The sequence below is a fragment of the Amborella trichopoda genome, chromosome 4 (assembly GCF_054954075.1).
Source record: "Amborella trichopoda isolate Santa Cruz 75 chromosome 4, AtrichopodaSantaCruz75HAP2 v2.0, whole genome shotgun sequence".
Taxonomy (NCBI): domain Eukaryota; kingdom Viridiplantae; phylum Streptophyta; class Magnoliopsida; order Amborellales; family Amborellaceae; genus Amborella; species Amborella trichopoda.
Genome location: NC_142339.1, coordinates 15,721,738 through 15,741,424, shown reverse-complemented (window position 1 = coordinate 15,741,424; position 19,687 = coordinate 15,721,738).

Here is a 19,687-nt window from a genome sequence, read left to right as displayed (position 1 = left end):
TTTTACAATTGGGGCAACAATAGATTTTCATACCATGCGCAAGAACCACCGAAACTACATTATTGGCATAGATTTGAGCCACACCTTACTTCAATTGTATAAGGTTGTCACTTTATAAAAACCTTACCCATTAGCCAAAAAATTTTTATTTAAAGGTCTGCATTTCTACTATTGCGAACTTGGCCACATAGTAACCGGGACATTCACAAGTTTGAAACTTTTCAAATCAGATTAGAGAATATTTTAATGAATAAATTCTAATTTCCAAAAGAGAAATGATTACATATCTAGCCAATATTAAATGCCGCTAAGACTTAAGACCAATATCAAATAGGTTTTTTGGGTGAGTAAATATCAGATAGGTTTGAAGAACCGCAAGACCACATTATATAAAAATGTATTCAATAAAACCTTCTTTTTAAAATTTATCTTTCACTTCATATCGAATAATTCAAAAAAATATTATTTTTAGTTTTATATATACGTAGAAAAACATTAATTTTCCCTTGAAAATCTTAAAGATCAATGTGCTCATTCGGAAGCACAAACTTGTTTTTCCATAACACGTTAGAAATTCCGAAATCATGCATGTATATATCTTCCTAAAAATATATCGCTTTCTCCAAAATACCAAAGGACAGCGTGATCACGACTCTCCCAAGAAATGAAAAAAATATTTCCCAAATTTAATACGCGTCGGCAGATTTAAATGATCATTATCATTCCTCATTACCTTTCCGCAAATATAAAAATTCTCCAATTCTCTTTTTTAAGAGAAATGATCATGTGAGACCCTCCCACCCCTCAGTGGAGTGAGACCCCTATCGTTGGCCGTTGGATCGAGAGTGAACGTGCAATAGAGAGAATGGGTGAGTATCTTGTAAGAGAAAGAGGTGGAGAGAACTAGCATTTAGAGAGAGAGAGAGTAGGAGCAGGAGCCTTAGCCTTGGGAAAAAGCGAAAAAATGAACCAACGTAGAAAGTTACGAGATATTCAAAAAATAATTTTTTTCTAGACCGTGTGCGGTACCAGTTCCCCAGGTAGCATCCTTTTGCTTGATAGCCATTTGCAATCAGAGGGATCAGCCATTTGCAGTCCGTGGAAGAGCTGTAGGACCATAACGTCTTCAGTGAAACCTTGTTTATTAAGTCTATATTTCGCTCCATATCGAATAATTCAACAAAATATTATTATAATTTATAATATGAGGAAAAAATTCGTTTACCCTTGAAAATTTTAATTATCAATGTGCTCATTCTGGAGCACAAACTGTTTTCCCCAAATGACTCATCCCAAAAAATGAAAAAAATCTTTCCCAAATTTAAATGGCTTCGAAATTTAAAGACACCATTTATATAAGGGAACATGCCATTTATTTCCAAATTTATGCATTTTTTCTTAAACATGCCATTTACTTACCATTTATGCGTTTTTTCTGAAACACGCATTTATTTAGTACTTAGGTAATGGCTAGACCCACTAACCGGTATGCTATTTACTATTATATTATATATAACTCAAGTTTATATTCATTTTCTTTTGAAAACAGTAGTTGTTGAAGTGGATATTTTTTACTATTTTAATGTTCTTTACATAACAGTAACGATTAGAAACTCTCCAGTCTCCGCACACTATAAACACCAAACCCCTCTCCCACTCTGAACTGAGAAACCCACTTCGCTTTCTCGCTCATTGACCATTCTTTCTTGCACTAGACAAAATGCCTGTCTGTTTCAGTGACTAATTCTCTCTATAGAGAGAGGAAGAAACCCATTTTTGTGTGGGCTGAAACACAGGAAATAAGGTCTGAAAATAGTTGAATTGAATGACAATGGAAGTGCCGGATTATTTATTTGGCGGAGTTTACATGTTTGATAAGAACAAAAATGGTGACCTTTTTGATATTTCTGGATTTGCTTGATTTTTCTAATGAGGAGATTACTGGTGGGCTGGATGAAAATGCCGGAAAGCTCACACATTCATGCGACTCTTCAACTGTGACATTCGGCGAGGTTGCTGGGAAATCTTCTTCCCTCACGGGGGCGCACAGGCCTGACATGGCATTAATTGCCTAGGGCGCACATTGTTTTATGCTAACCCAAACGACTGTCCATCCTGCCGTTATAAAAACATCTGGATAATCCAGGCTATTGGCATACCAAATCTTTTTTCTTTCAAATATTTGTCTTTCCCAAAAAATAACTGAATAATCCAATCTATATTTTCCAAAAGAGAAATGATGATGAGTACAATCTCCCAAAGTAAGTAGACATCAAGTCCATATTTCCCAAAAGAGAAATGATGATGTATCATTTTTTCCACAGTACACTTCAACTTTAACTTTAAATGCTTGTAATGAAGGACAAGCAAACGCGTAGAACCGCTTGACTAAATTATATAACAATGTCTTCAAACTAACACTTATTATTAATTTCTTTTTAACTTCATATTAGTTTAAGAAAAATACATTCTTATATTTTACCAACAAATAGAAGATACATACGTTTTCGCTTGTATATGCTAAAGGGCATTGTACTCCTTCGGGGATCACAAAATTATTTGTGGAATATAATATTTTAATAATAGGGGTGCATTAATATACATTAATCTATTTGGTCTTAATCATACACAAAAAATTAAAAAGACTAATGAGGTATTGTATACCCTCTCGCATCATCCCTAGATTTCAATCCAAATCCCAATGTGAGATTTTGATCCCTCTCTTTCTTTATTTTTATTTGTTTTTAATTAACTCTCTCTCTGTACAATTTTTAGTATCTTACACCAGTTTTGCCTCATTAAAATTCTTCAAAATTACTTTGTGGGCGGGCTTCTTCTTGAATGTTTTGTACTTCTATCATCACAATTTTGATCAAACTCCACAACTAAGTTCTATAACCCTACTTACCTAGAATATCAATAATTGAATTATATGCTTCAGAACTTAGTTCTATAACCCTACTTATCTAGAATGAGTGCAATCTCACAAACTACAAGTCAACTTTGAATGTTCATGAGGATGAAAAAAATCGTTGAACTGCATGACCATACTATATAACAATGTCTTCAAACTAACACTTATTATTAATTTCTTTTTCACTTCATATTAGTTTAAAAAAAATGGTATTATTATATTTTACCATATAAAAAGGAAATGTAGGTTTTCCCTTTTACATGCTAAGGGCATTGTAGTCCTTTGGGGATCACAAAATTATTTGTTGAATATAATATTTTAATAATAGAGATGCATTAATAAACATGATCTCAAAATTTATTTGGACTTAAAATACATGAAAAAAAAAGAAAAAAAAAGAAGTAATGATTGTCCTATTCCCTCTCGCATCATCCTAAGATTTCAGTCTAAATCCCATGGTGAGATTTGAATCCCTCCCCTACTTTATTTAAAAAGAAAAAATAATTTAACTAATTCTCTCTCTCTCTCACATCCGTACCTCCCTTGACCAATGCCTACCATTTCCTTGCATCTCTTGCTCTCTCTCCTTAGTTTCTATAAGGTTGCAACTTTAATAAATCCAATTAAGGCGCACCTCCAAATTTTATAATACCATGTAATTTTGGTCAAAACATTATTAGGATTATCTCAAAATCTATTATCAAATTTAGTTATAAAAATTTAAACGCCAAAATTGGTTAAAATCAAGTAGATCTATAAATATATGAAAATTTTGAAATGGACGGTTTAGATAATGTATTGCGGGATACACTTTTTTTAGGACTCAAAATCTCTTTTTTTTTTTTTTTTTCATATTCATACATCTAAATGTCGAGATGATCAATTAGAGGTTTTTGCAATATTAGTTCGTTCTTACCACTATGCAAGACATGAATATAATATTTTAATAATAGATGTGCATTAATATACATAAAATACTTATTTACGAAAAATATATTTGGTCTTAAAATACACAAAAAAGAGTAATCTATACTCTCTCCATTTTGGGGTTCTCTCTCTCCGAGCATGCCCCCTCTCTCTCTCTCTCTTTCTCTCTCTCTCTCTTTTAGCATCATAAGTTATTGTAAGCTGGAAACAACAGGTGGCGCTGACAGGATAGGATGCAAGTATATAAATGTCAATCATTGGAATTAGATGAACGACACATACGTTACTCTTAAAAAATAGATTTTAAATTAGTTAAAAGTACTAAGGAGACGTGGTAACATGGAATTCAGTGGATCAGTGTATACATGTTTACTGTGAGGAAAAAAGTCTAGGAGGGAAAATATTAAAGAGTTGTGTACTACGATGGGTATAAGGATCGAGATAGTCAAAATAGAGGGAGGGAGGCGATGTGGGGAGAGAGAGGGGGAGGCCAACCTCGAAATTAGTTTTTTAGCTCAATTCACATAGGCCATCTATTTTGATATGATGCATTAATTTAGATTTCATGCAACGGTTGCATCATAATATAATGCAACAACCTTCAAAACCATGTCATGGCAATTTTTTTTATCCAAATATTGAAATATACACTCTTTTCATTCTAATGAACAATCACAAAAAAAAAAAAAACACAAAAAACAAAAACCAAAATTGAAAACACAACATAAAAAATATTTTTTTAGTCCAATTAGCATAGGCTGTCCATTTTGACCTTAATCTCAATAATCAATCCCAAAATAAAAAGATTTCAATTGGAACCCCAGATACGATCAAAATGAGTCCCCTCCAAATCATTCGTTAAGAACCCTAGAAAAAGATTTCAATTGGAACCCTATAAAAATTACTCCTAATGCCTAAGCCTAGATCTAAGCATCTTATTAAAATGGACGACCTATGTTATTTGGGCTAAAAACAATACTTTCTAGGGCATATCTTGTTTCAGGGCATATCTTATTTTAGGGCAACCGTTGCATGAAATCATTTTCCTAAAAATATATGGTCCTTAGAGCATAACTTGTTTTAGGGTTTCAAGTTATGGTCAGCACAAGTGGTGACCACATGTGTTTAATTGTCCCAGTTCATCGTAACTGTGATAATTAAACACGGGCATTGATCTAATGCAACAGTTGTATCATAGTATAATGCAACCACACTTCTAAAAAACCATGTTCGTTGTATTTAAGAGACCTAAAATTTTGCATACACATTTTCTTCATCTCAATAATTTTTTACCATATCTAGGGTTCCAATTCAAATATTTTTTGTTTGGGATTGATTATTGAGATTAATATCAAAATGGACGGCCTATATTAATTGGGCTAAAAATAATACTTTCCAAGGCATATCTTGTTTCAGGGCATATCTTGTTTTAGGAAAACCGTTGCATGAAAGCATTTCCCTGAGAATATATGGTCCTTAGGGCATATCTTGTTTAGGGTTTCAAGTTATGGTCAGCACAAGTGGTGACCACATGTGTTTAATTTTCCCAGTTAATCGTAACTGTGACAATTAAACACGGGCAATGATCTAATGCAACGGTTGTATCATAGTATAATGCAACCACACTTCTAAAAAATCATGTTTGTTGTATTTAAGAGATCCAAAATTTTGCATACACATTCTCTTCATCTCAATAATTTTTTATCATATCTTGGGTTCCAATTGAAATCTTTTTCTTTTGGGATTGATTATTGAGATTAATATCAAAATGGACTGTAAGGACCAAAGTTTTTCCGGCCATGGAAACACATGAAAGTATTTCCGGCCATGGAAACACATGCGGCGGTAGGAGTCTAATAAGAAGGGGGTAATGCCACTCATGAAGAGAGAGAGAAGGGGTAACGTCGTGCGTGAAGAGAGAGAAGGGCATAACGTCGTGCGTGAAAAGAGAGAAAGGAGTAACATCGCTTGTGAAGAGAGAGAAGCAGTAACATCGCGGGTATAAGAAGAAGAAGAAGAAGACATTTACACAAATGGCAGTAAGATGGGGCAAATGGGTTAGCGCCGTCCGTGTTACGCCATGTGTGTAGCGCCGTGTGTAGCGTCGTGCGTGTAGCGTCGTGTGTGTCGTTGTTGTGCATGAACAAAACTGCCACCTGCCAGTTGCATTCTGCCACACATGCCACTTGTCCTATGCCATATGTAAGGTTTGTTACTTGTCCAGCCTTGGGCTGCCACCCCATCCAGTAGGGTACTTAAGTGTCTTTCTCCCCCAACGCCATTCACTTTCTCACTCTCTCTAGAGCCTCTCAACTTAGAGCCCCTTTGTTAGCCTTGCTTTCCTTTGAGGAGACCTTGATGGAAAGCTTAAAGGAAGACTGTGGAGGAGGTTTTAGAGACACCAGTGCATCTTAGGTCAGTGGGTCAACTATCTTGTAGGTCCTTAAGCAAGGATTTAGCATAAATTAAGTGTAAGAATGAGCATGAGTACATGCATGAATAGTGGATGTAATTGTACACTAGTATACCATGATTTCCAGCACTTTAGCTTGCGCTTGCATGCCCAAAATGAGTATCAAATCTTCTTTGCTTTCCATGGAAAACTCGTGATTAAGTGTTTATATGTATCTAATAGTCAATAAGAAAGGTTTTATGTCAAGATGTAGCATAATTTGGGATTAATTGTTTGTCATTTTGAATAATGCTACAACTGCACTGTCATTTCCAAGAAGGTTCTATGTCTTTGTAATATACTTTTGACCTATCAAATGAGTTCCAAATGACCTCAAATCATGGCCATTGGAAATATATATGTGTCTACTAAAATAGTTATGTTTGAATAATGCTCAAATTCTTTATGCATGAAGAGTTAAGCTTCAAAATGTGCAAGTAGGTCACTATTGAAAGATTTAATAAAATTTTACAACTGATGTCTCTGTTGTCACGAATTTTGACTAACCAAATGGAGTCTGTTTTCTTCTAAATCATTGTCATTTGAAAGATATATGAGTATGCTTAAAATAAATATGTGAACATATTTCGAAATTCCTCCTAGATTGAGAGTTATATAATTATTTGTCAAGATATGTCACTATAGACAAATATCATAAAATTTAGAACCATTACTTTGGTTGTCACGAACTTTTGAATACCGAAATGGAGTCCAAATGTTCTCAAACTGCCCTTGTTTGAAAGATACATATTTTTACTCGAATTTTAGCTTCGAAAATACTTCAAAATACCTTATGGATTGAAAGTTATAACTGTGCAAAATGGGGCATATCATTATCCCAACTGCACAACAGGTTTCAGATGAGATGCCTCCCTTCTAATGAGCTTTTGAAGGGCCAAACGGGATCCAAACGATTTCAAACTACCCACATTTGAAAGATATGCGTGTCTAGTGTAAAATTGATGTTGGAATTGTTTTTGAATTTCGAATGGATCGAATACTATGACCTTGTTATGATTGGACATCACTGTCTGAAGTTGCAGGTAAATGTGATACTGTGATTTTGTTATATTAAAATTGTTATATGTGTCATGACCGCTACGCAATGGGTCCTCCATTGGTAGTGTATACTATGATTCTTTTATATTGAAACTGTTTTATATGTCATAACCCGCTACGTAATGGGTCTTCCATTGGTAGTGGATATTGTGATTCTGTTATATAGAAACTGTGATTCTATTATATGGAAACTGTTATATATGCCATGCCCTTTACGCAATGGATCCTCCATTGGTAGTGGATACTGTGACATTGAAATTGTGATATTGAAAGCGTAAGGAGAGGGTCGTGTCTTGCAAGACCACAGCCTGTCAAAAACCCCAAAGCACGCTAGGGATTATATGCGTAAGTGAGTACATTACGAAATGGGACGTTTATTTTTCATTATCCTCCCTCCTGAATGACGGTAGAAGTTCCAAGTTACAGAATTGGCTTAGCCTGATCGATGTAGCTTTTACTTCGGAAGTAAATAGATCTGTTCTGCCTGTCTGAATTAGGCATTCTGTGTAAACATCTGACTGTAACTGTGATAAGTATAGATGCATTTGCCATCTCAAGAACAATTGATACTCTGATATCTAAATGTTACTCTCTTTATAAGGCAAATATATATTCTGATGCATGATCCTACTCTGTGATGCCAGTATGATTTCTGATGAACTGTAGACCATGTTATTATGTATATGCATGTAGGTGGGAATACAAGGGTGGCAATCTACTTATTGGGCTTATAGCTCACTCCACTCATTTTCATCTGTGTAGAGTGATAGCACCTGACTGTGGGAATCGAGCAGCATAGTAGTGGTGGTTGACATTTGATGCTTTAAACCTGTCAGGGATTCCATCTACATAATAAGTGTCTGGTGGCGATGCCACCGTGTTGTTTTAATTGATGTATTGTAAAGTCAAGCTATAAGCCTTGAACAATATTGTAAATAATCTTGGAGTTTGAATGAATAGTTAATGGTTTTTCAGTTTTAATTTTAGTGGTTTGCTCTGATTTCGCACTTCTAACATGCGTTGAGCCACTCCCACCTGAGTGACGTTCGCGACCTCCGATCGTGATCCTGCACTCTGTTGCCCTCTGGTAAGGTACGGTAGGGGATAGGGGGCAGGGTCGTGACATGAATGGCCTATGTTAATTGGGCTAAAACCAATACTTTCTAGGGCATATCTTGTTTTAGGGCAACTGTTGCATAAAATCATTTCCCTAAGAATATATGGTCCTTAGGGCATATATTGTTTTAGGGTTTCAAATTATGGTTAGCACGTGTGTTTAATTTTCCCAGTTAATCGTAACTGTGGTAATTAAACACGGGCATTGAACTAATGCAATGATTGTATCATAGTATAATACAACTGCACTTCTAAAAAACCATGTTTGTTGTATTTAAGAGACCCAAAATTTTGTACACACACTCTCTGCATCTCAATAATTTTTTACCATATCTAGGGTTCCACTTGAAATCTTTTTCTTTTGGGATTGATTATTGAGATTAATATCAAAATGGATGGCCTATGTTAATTGGGCTAAAAACAATACTTTCTAGGGCATCTCTTGGTTTAGGGCATATCTTGTTGGGGTATGATTTCATACAACAGTTGTATAGTAGTATATTGCAACCATCTTTAAAAACTATGTCAGAGACATTGTTTAAAACAAATTTTTAAATGTACAGTCTTTTCCTTCTGAAGAACAATCACAAAAAAGAAAATTTTGAAAAAATGCTCTAGAAAGTTTTCATTCTAGCCCAAATAATATTAGCCATCCATTTTATTGAGATGGTTAGATATTGGCCTCGGAAACATTTTTTTATTCCCAAAGTTTTTATATAGTGTTACCATCATTAGATTAATAATGCTAAAAAAGAAAAAGCTGATTTTGAATTTGTTGATGCCTAGATTTTGAAATTCACTAAATGTATGGTTGAGATTCATTGTTGGATGGGTACTAATGTTGACCATACATAGGGTACAAATTGAATTTGTTTTTCATAGGATTGATTATGAGGATGAAGAGAATGTGTGTACAAAATTTGGGGTTATACAAATGGCAAAAAATATGGTTTTTTAAAGGTGTGGTGGCATTATACTACTATACAACCATTACATTAGATCATTTCCCTATCTTGTTTTAAGGCAACCATTGCATTAAATACTCGGTAGCATTGTCTTGTCAGAATACCTGGCATTTAATCCCCAAACGTTTTCATATGGAGAGTGTAGGTTTTTTTAGGACCATATGTCACATTACATATGTACTTACATCCTGTAAGCGCCACGTGGAATATATTTACCAATTCAAACTGTCATTCCAGCACAATGGCTTACATTGCTTATATGTGGCAAATAATATAATATAAAATGATGCCAAGAGAGAGAGAGAGAGAGGCATGCTCGGAGAGAGAGAACCCCAAAATAGAGAGAGATGGGTTAACAATGTGTTAGGAAATCAATAATTAGTATTTTTGGAAGGAGAGTATAGCTTTTTGGAAGCGTACATTACCATTCAAAAAAAAATAGTATAGATTTTTAGAAGGAGAGTACCAAATAGCTTTTTCAATCATGAGTATTTTATTTATATTAATGCACCTCTATTATTAAAATATTATATTCATGTCTTTGCATAGTGGTAAGAAACGAAATAATTTAGTGATCCCGAAGGAGTACAATGCTCTTTAGCATGTACAAGGGAAAACCTATATATCTTTTTTATATGGTAAAATATAAAAATAAGTTTTTCTTTAACTAGATATGAAGTGAAAAAGAATTAATAATAAGTGTAAGATTGAAGACACTATTATGTAATATAGTCGTGCAATTCTACTATTTTTCTTATCCTTATGAGCATTTAAAAGGGGAAAACCTATATATCTTTTTTATATGGTAAAATATAAAAAGAAGTTTTTCTTTAACTAGATATGAACTGAAAAAGAATTTAATAATAAGTGTACGATTGAAGACACTGTTATATCATATAGTCATGCAATTCTACTATTTTTCTTATCCTCATGAGCATTTAAAGGTGGCGTGAAGTTTTGGAATGAGAGTATAAATTTTTTTTAAGACCAAATCGATTTTTCACTCATAAGTATTTCATGCATATTAATGCTCTTCTATTATTAAAATATTATATTTATGTCTTGAATAGTAATAAGGACAAAAAAAATTGTGATCCCTGAAGGAGTATAATGCTCTTTAGATCATTGCATTAGATACAACCGTTGTATTAGATCATAGCCGTTTGATTCAGATCGAAGGACTACTAAGTGAGGTCGCATATAACTTACGAGTTGTTGGGGTCACATGGTAACATTTTCCTTAAAAAATATTTGGACAAGCTTTCTATGCATCCCATACCATGTATATACTTCCACTTATCCGACCGTCCAATCTAAATGGAGGGCTGAGATTGCCCCAAAACGTTATATAATCTCATCTCTCACAACCTCCATTTCGAAATCTCTAACACCTCATCACTCAAATTGTTTACACAAGGACATCCCCACCTCATCCGAATATCCAGTCTTTATCATTCCCTCACATCTCTCTCTCATATTCTCATTTCACCTCTCTCTCATAATCTCATTTCACCTCTCTCTCTCAACAGTGAACCAACAGAGACAAGAGGTTACAGAATACACAGTTACAAACTACCGCGTCTCTCTTACTCATCGAACCAGGAGTTCAGGTCCAGGACCACTCTCACAGCCTCATTCACCACCACAACCGCAAGGTATTTTCCATGGCTTTTTTTTTTGGTTTTTGTATACAGTATTACTACTCCAGTTCGCAGTCACTTCTTCTTCTTCCTCTCTACTAATGGCGGCTTAAGCTTTTGATTTTCATCTGTGGAGTATAAGCCCTAAGCTTTAGGGTTTATTCTTTGTACTTTATATTTATACTTAGTGTTTCTTTATTGGTGAGATCAAAGCCTCAAACAGTTGTTTAATCTTTTGCAAAACAAAGTTTTATAAACTTTATGGAATTTCTTGTGAGAGTAGAGTCAGTAGACATTATTCCACGATCTTGTTCTTGTGATCTCAAGACAAACCCTATTCCGATTTCCTCTTGCTCAATCTTTTGCTTTGCATAAATGTTTTCTAAACTCCTTTTTGTAATGTAAAGTTGTCAACTCAGTAGTTTACAACACATTATTCTACGATCTTATTAATGTTATTCAATTCCTTGCAAAATTGTTTTTTCGCTTTTTTAGTATTTTCCTGAATCCAGATATACTTTTTGTACTATCTCTTTCTAGGTTTGTGCATTTCATGAAAAATGGTTTCTAAAATCGTGTGTTGTTTCAGGGATTAGTGAGAGAATAGGGATTTGTTACAGGGGTTTGTATCTTTTGTTATAGGATTTGTAGTTGTACTCTTTCTCTTCCAAAACTTCTTTTTACATTTAGATGAGCCACTGCCAAACATGATATTTGTTTCTACCAACTTCATCGAGAACCCTCCAAACTGGTATTATTATTAGGAATTTAGAACCATGTTTTACAAAGACTTGAATTTGTATACCCAAGATTTAATGCATAACTAGATTTTGCAAATATGATGTCCTGAGCTTCCTGACTCCTGACTCTTGAATGACCCACTAAAGGTTTTAAAATGGTCATCTCAAGTCTCAACCTTTGACAAGAGGAAGTTCTGCGTACAACTTAACTTTTCATTAGTATGCTCTTCTTATCTCTTGATACTTTGGTGCTCCTTATTTTCTAAGAAAGTGTTAGTTTTTTAAAATCTTATCTCAATCTAAAATATTGTATTACTTATATACTCGTTGTTGCAGTGAGCTAAGCGTCAAAAGACCCAAAATCATACCTATCATCCCAACAGGCCATTGACCCATCTAGAAGAAGAAATATAGTCTGTAAGAGACATGTCCTTAATATTACAATCTACAATCACATGTTAAATATTCCATGTGGTGGAATAATTTTTTTGTTCCATTATTACATTTATGTGCATAGAAATTATCTTCTTCCTTCCTTTCACTAGTCACTTTGCTTGCTATTTGATCATTGATAATTTCAATAGTCACCTCTCAAATGCTATTGATAATGATTGATTTTTTATTTGCTATACATGCTAGAAAGTCAGAAGTCTATTGTTACTTAGCTAACTGTTTATCGATTATCTATAATGTGATATCCAAGGTTAGTGTGTTAAAGCCTAATGTCAAGAGTCTCTAGACTCTGAATCAGTTGGCCTGTCCTAGTAGATATGAAATCATTTTTTATGGACTTCTGATATCCATGAGATGTAAAGTCCAGTGTCTCTCTAAAAGCATATATCTAGGTGCACATGTGTCCTCAATAATATCTAGGTGCAAATGTGTTTATTCCTTTGCATGTTCTTTGTTTATCGATTATCTATAATGTGATATCCAAGGTTAGTGACTTAGTGTATGATAAGTATCGTTGTTAAAGCCTAAAGTCAAGAGTCTCTAGAGTATAGACTCTGAAGTAGTAGGCCCTAGTAGATATGAAATCATTTTTCATGGACTCATGATATCCATGTGATATGAAGTCCAATGTCTCTCTAAATGCATATATATAGGGGCAAATGTTTCCTTAGTAATATGATCCCTCATTGTGTGTTGTCAAACAGTAATAGCAGTGTAGTCCTTCATTTCTTTTTATTTTTTAATTGGTTATTCCTTTGCATGTTCTTTGTGAAATTAAATAGATTCTTGCTTCTATATGCATCTATTCTTGAATCATTTGTTTCCTTTTATCATTAAAAAATTGGTACAAGTGAGGAGCTCATTGTTCTTTAAACTTTAAAAAGTAGCTGTGATCTTATATTCTTATTCACCATTACAAAGGTCCTAGATAATGTTTTATTTAATTATTTTTATATGCGATAACGTTTGTTTAAATAGTAAATAGTTATGTATATGCTTTCATATAGGTTGACTTTTAAGTCGTATCTAGTATTCCCTAGAGGATGACTTCAAAGTTCAAACTCTATTGGCTTAATCTATATCCCTTTTGTCCCCCACCACGTTGGGCGCTTGCTCGTCATCATCAAAGTCGAGGTAGTTTTATAGAAAGCAGAGGTTTTCTGTTTGAGGTCTGCTCATAAAACAATTTATCCTACACATGGCGTAATCACCATAGACGATGGCTTCAAATTTTAGTGGCCCCACTATGGTTCACCATGCACAACATATCTCTTGAGGACTAATATAGTAATTGGTAACTTTTGTTACGTAGGTTATTGTGAGAAATATCGATTATTTTGGTTTGTAGTGTCTATTCTTTGTAGGGAAAGGTTTCTATACTTCCTGTACAGCATAGAAGTTCTATCCTTCCCCTACCATCTAGTCGTCCAATTTTGAAAATGAAATTTGGTTCGTTCCATCTTCTCATTGGGACGCCCCTATAAAAATGGATGGTTGGATAAGGGGAAGTATATAAATTTTATGTTGTAGGGGAAGTATAGAAAGCTTGCCCTTGTTTGAAATAAACAAAAATGTTTCAGTTCAAAAATCAATAACAAAGAGCACTATATATATTCCAAGTTCCGACATATGTCTTGACTTTAACACTTGTCTTATTTAACATAGAGAATGGCTTCAAACCCTAATTGCTCAACTTCCATCCCTACTGTCCCCTTGCCCCATGGGTTAATGCCCTTCGTTCCCAAGGCCGGGGAAGTTTTGTCCAAGAAAAAAGTTTTATGTGTGAGGTTTGATCATCATATGAAAGATATATTGTGGGTTTGGGTTGATTATGCGCGCCTAAAGGTTCGTCTTGATCTAGTCTATTCCACTCTTGAAGTTGTTAATGTGAGGCTTAAGAAAATTGAAGATAATATCCAGGTGATTGCTCGCGACTTTGAACTGGTTGAAGATGGCCTTGAGGAGCTTCACTCCTTAGTCTACAGGTAGTAGTTGGGTCTTTGGTCATTGGCCATGGTCTTGCACTAGTTAGTGTTGTTGGATTTTATCGTTTTATTGTTTCCTTTATGATGAGCTCTTCTGTTTACAAACATGTAATTGTCCACCCGGAATTACGTGAGACCATAAACTGGTACTCCGATACTCACCACCCTCTCATACTCTCTACAATTTAAGGTATGTTCCATATATCCTCTCATGTCATTCTCTCTTTAGCTCTTTGCTACATTTAGTGTTAAGAATTACTAATGTTATTCTTGTATTTCTTTCCTTTGATGTACGATAGTTTTGAGGAAATTCATCATTTTTTCTAAGAAATGTGGTATATTGAATTGTGTGGTATAATGAATTGCAAATGTGGAATGTTTCACTACATTTTTAAAACTATATTTGTCAATTATGTCTTGTATCTTGGTATTTTGAAAATGGGGCAATTGAAATATGGTGCTTCTTTTCTATATATATTTTTTTTCTATATATTAGAAGCTCAATGATGCTATAATTGCAAGTGTAATTTGTATGTAACAATTAGGTATGATAAGCGGACTATACATGATGCTATAATTGCAAGAGTTGTTACATTTTAAAAAATTTATTTTTCAGTTATGCCTTGTATCTTGGTATTCTTAAAATAGGAGAATTGAAACACGGTGTCTGTTTTCTATATTCCTCTATATATTAGAAGCTTCGTTATTAACATTTTGTAATTTGTATGTAACAATGTGGTATTGTAAGCAGACTAACCATGACGTTATAATTGCAACTGCCATATATTTTCTATGGTGCAATTGTCAGTTGTAGAGGTTAGATGCACCTTCAAGTAGATCTATAAACTTATGAAAATATTGAAAATGGACGGTATAGATAATATGTTGTAAAATGCACTATTTCAGAGATTTAAAATCTTTTTATTTTTCATGGCCATACATTTCAATTGTGAAATGATCAATCAAATGGTTTTTCAACATTAAAACTACCTTTTTCTAACCAAATGAATCATGTTGTATCTTTTTATAATGGCATTAATTAATTGCTACATCTTGAAATGTCACAGTGCTTCTTTTCTATATTTTTATTATGTATTAGAAGCTACAAGTCCATTATTAAAATTTAGTATTTTGTAGGTAAAAAATGGAAGGCGAAGTGAGTGATGCTTCTTCCCAACTTTCAAATGTATCTCACGTTAATCATAAAGCATAAGATCCTGCCATGCTGAATATGAAGCACCCCTTCCTCCACCTCCACCGCCCCAACAGCCAAGCATGCCCCACCTTGATCCGATATTTATTTTTGATGCTCCTAATTTGTATTTCCCACCCATTTCTTATAAAAATAGGCTTCAGGAAATTCTAATGCAAGCCAGCGAACCCCTCCCCCAATATTTAATACGTAGTTATGGTCCTCCTAGACAGACAGTATTCCAGGCCAATGTTACAGTGCGAGGATGCACGTTTCAGGGAGAGGCCTCTCGCACCAAAAATGATGCACAGAAATATATAGCCCAAGAGGCTCTTGTTTTCATTAACCTCCTCCCATCTTTGGCCGATACTTTATCTGATACCGTCCTAGAAAATGAGGCCCTTCGATCGTGTCAGGCTGAACTGTTAACGACCCTTGATGCCGCACGTGCTATTTTTGGGAGAGCAGAGAAAGAGCTACTTGAGGTTCATAATACGGTGCAGGCTCTATCTCGGAAGTATGATCGGGTAGTGGACGCAAATGTCCAACTTAGCACCCAGCTTGCAACATATCGCAATGATCCTCTTGGTCCTCTCCCACCACTTGATCTGTTTATGGAGGATCTCCCACCTTTCTAGATGTTCCCTTTCTTTCTTGATGCCACCTTATTTTTTGAGTCGCTTACGGTTCATCTACTTTTTGGAGTTCCTTATTGGTGGGTGGGAGGGGGTGGAGTCTGCCGATGCCTGTCGGTGCGTGCAGCCATGGATCATGGCGCTATGAGGGTACTTGTTCGTGGTCATTGATGGAGGGTGTTGTCTGCATACTGGATCTTTTTGGGCCTATTGGGAGAACACTTGTACTCTACCTTTTCTATTCTTCTGACTGTAATTATTTGCGCTTTGTTGTGCATTTAATTTATCCTCTCTCTCACTCTTCTCTATTTTTTTGGATGATAATCTTTATGGGTTAATGCACTTGCACATCCTCTCTTTCTCCCTCTATATATATATTTTTGTATATCTTTTACTTGGTTATTGATTGCACTTTTGTCATGTGCATTATTTATCTCTCCTTATCTTGTCTCTTTTATATGTTAGTTTGGCTACCACATTGACATTAAATTTATTACCATCACTTTTATTCACTTGTATCATTTTCATTGTGCCCCAAAAATTATTAACGGTTTGTTGCCTCATGAAATTATGAACGTTCTTGACCTTATTATACATGTATATCTTCTACTAAGTTTAGGGAGAGAAGGATAGGCATACAAAGAGTGGAATGGTGTGATGGCGATATATATATATATATATATATATATATATATATATATATAGAGAGAGAGAGAGAGAGGCATAGTGAGATACGATTCAGATGTGAGCAAGGAATATGTATTGACTATTGAGAGATGGGATTAATAAAGTAATATTATCTGATTGTGCAGTGTATCCCATTTTGTAATATTGTGGAACCAGATGAAATCATTCAATATTTTGGAGGGGATAATAAAGGTGTAGAAGATAAAGAGATTGATGAACAATCACGAATGCCTTTGTGGCGTTATGTCACTTTAGTAGGCGGTGATACAAAATTGGGAGGTGGGGGGAGGAAATGGAAATGTAATTTCGGCTGTTGAGATGTCCCTTTCACAGGATCGTACATACATGTGCGTACACATTAATTAGGCCTTTCACTAGGAAAGAAGTCTAAGGGGATAATTCTTTGCCCAAAATTATCAAAAGAGGAACGAGATGCGTTGATGCTAGAAGAGTCTGAGGCTAAACGTTTGTTTGGTTCGAGTCAAAAAGAAAACATTAGGTCACTTGATCAATTTGTATTCATGTCATTATTATAGCAATCAGGGTTGGCATAAAATGCTTCAAGTTCAAATAGAAGGGCTAGGGGCAGCATAGCTCATATGTTTGATGCTTATGCGAGGGAGGATGTCGATGTTGTTATCGCTCAATGTTTTTTTGCTCATGGAATCCCTTTTAATGTGGTAAAGGGTCATTGGTTTCAAGTAATGATCTATGCAATAAACAATGCTCCCAAGGGTTATGTGCCCCCCAAATATGAGAGATTGAGGACAAATTTTCTAGACAAAGAGAGGAGCCGGATTGACTGTGAGCTAGGTCATTGAGAAATGAATGGCCAACTTATGGGGTTTCTATTATTTATTATGGATGGAGTAATGTGAAGAATCAATCCATGATAAACATAATGGCTATATCAAGGGGTAAGGCTATGTTTGTGAATGGCTATCATTGCTCCAAAATTGAGTATACTAGTTAGAATATTGCGAAATTACTCTTAAAGGCCATTGACCATATTGGACCTTATAATGTCGTTCAAGTCGTGATTGACAATGCATTGAATTGCAAGGGAGCTGGTTCAATAATTCATAGACATCATCCCCATATTTTTTAGTCAGGCAGCTTAGCTCACACGTTCAGTCTTCTCATGAAGGATATTGTGGACAAAAAGAAAAGGCACCTAATATTTGCATTTGTTAGGGATCATTGCAAAGAGGATAATTGACATATATATGCAATCACACGAGGTGTTTGTACATATTTCATACTATTTTGAATCTCGAGCTTCTAAAAACCAAGAAGACCAGATTCGGTTATCACTACATCATTTTAAGGCATCTTAAGTAAGTGAGGCTCGCCTTGACATCTCTCGTCTTGGGTGACCATTGGGAAAGACTCAGACGTGGTTCGGGAGACGAGGAGCATCGTGAAGTTTGCATAATAGTGATGGACGAGAATTTTTGGGCAAAAAACAAAAAATTTTTAGGGTTCACAAGGCGAACTTATGGATACCATATTGCGAGAAATATCAGTTGCTCTATGATGATCTAGTGTTGCTTCAAAAGGTCAGGGACTTAGTGGTAGCCAGATGAAACAGGGCTAACCTTCCACTTCATTGTCTTGCTTTTCTTCTTAGCCCTAAATATTATTCTCGTGAATGGTTGTCAGTACCTACACCTGGTGGGGACAGGAGGGTGAAGCCCCAACAGGATATTGAGGTGTTTGCATATTACCATGATGCTCTTGATGCAATAGTAAGGGACTAGGCTGAGCGGAGCAAGGTACGGCAACAAATAAGTGATTTTGCTAGCAGCAAGGGGAGTTTTGCACTGCCGACGTCCATAGCTAATAGAGGTACAATGTCATAGATGCCTTAGCTGAAGATGACCACCTTATTGATGACATAGATGCCTTAGATGCAATAGATGAGCATTTTGATGGGGAAGATGATTTAGCTTCTCCCCCACCACGTACTAGGATGGCCATTATCCCCCCTATTGTAGAAGAATAAGAAAGCCCTTTAGATCTCCATCATGACCATGGCTCGCAACCCCATACTCCACTACAATCTTCAATTGCGACTCCACCTACTAGAGGTGAAGCTTCTTCTTTGACGACTGTCGTACAAAGATTGCAAACCATCCGGAGGGCTCCCAATCGGATGAACCTCTAATTGTGTTTATCTCTCTCTCTCTTTCTCTCTCTCTCTTCTCTCTATGTAACATTTGAATGACTTTGTGCCTGAATAAGACTGACACTTTTCTCTCTTACACTCTCTATAGCTTTTTTATGATTGTTGTTTCTTTATTGTAATGTCATTGTAAATTACATGGACATTTCTTATTTACAGCTTGTGTGTAGTAAGTGGGAATGAAATGAGATTACTAAAAATTTCCCCGGAATTCACCTACATGCTTCTATTTCAATTCGTGGTGGAGCAAAATGGTCATTAAGTAATACCAAAGATAATAAACATGGAACTATTCTCATGTAAACAATGAACTATTCTCATGTAACGCGGGAGCAAAATGGTCATTAAGTAATAGAAAATATAACAAACATTGAACTATTCCCTTGGCCATGGAAATTAGATTGCACGTTGAGTTGTCGAGTGTGTCCGTGCCGATGATCCTTCAGGGTCTACCCTAGCATACCACTGACGATGTAAATTAGATTGCGCGTTGAGTTGTCGAGTGTGCCCGTGCCCATGATCCATTAGGTTCTACCCAAACTTACCAACCTTGAAATTTATTATTTCCAATTTCATATATCCTTGGGTGTTGTTCTATAAGGTTGCAACCTTAATAAATGCAATTAAGACGCACCACCAAATTTTATCATGTCATGTAATTTTTGTGTAAAAACTTCTTAGTTTTATCTGAAAATCTATTTTTATATCTAATTAAATACTTTTAAGCTCCAAAACTG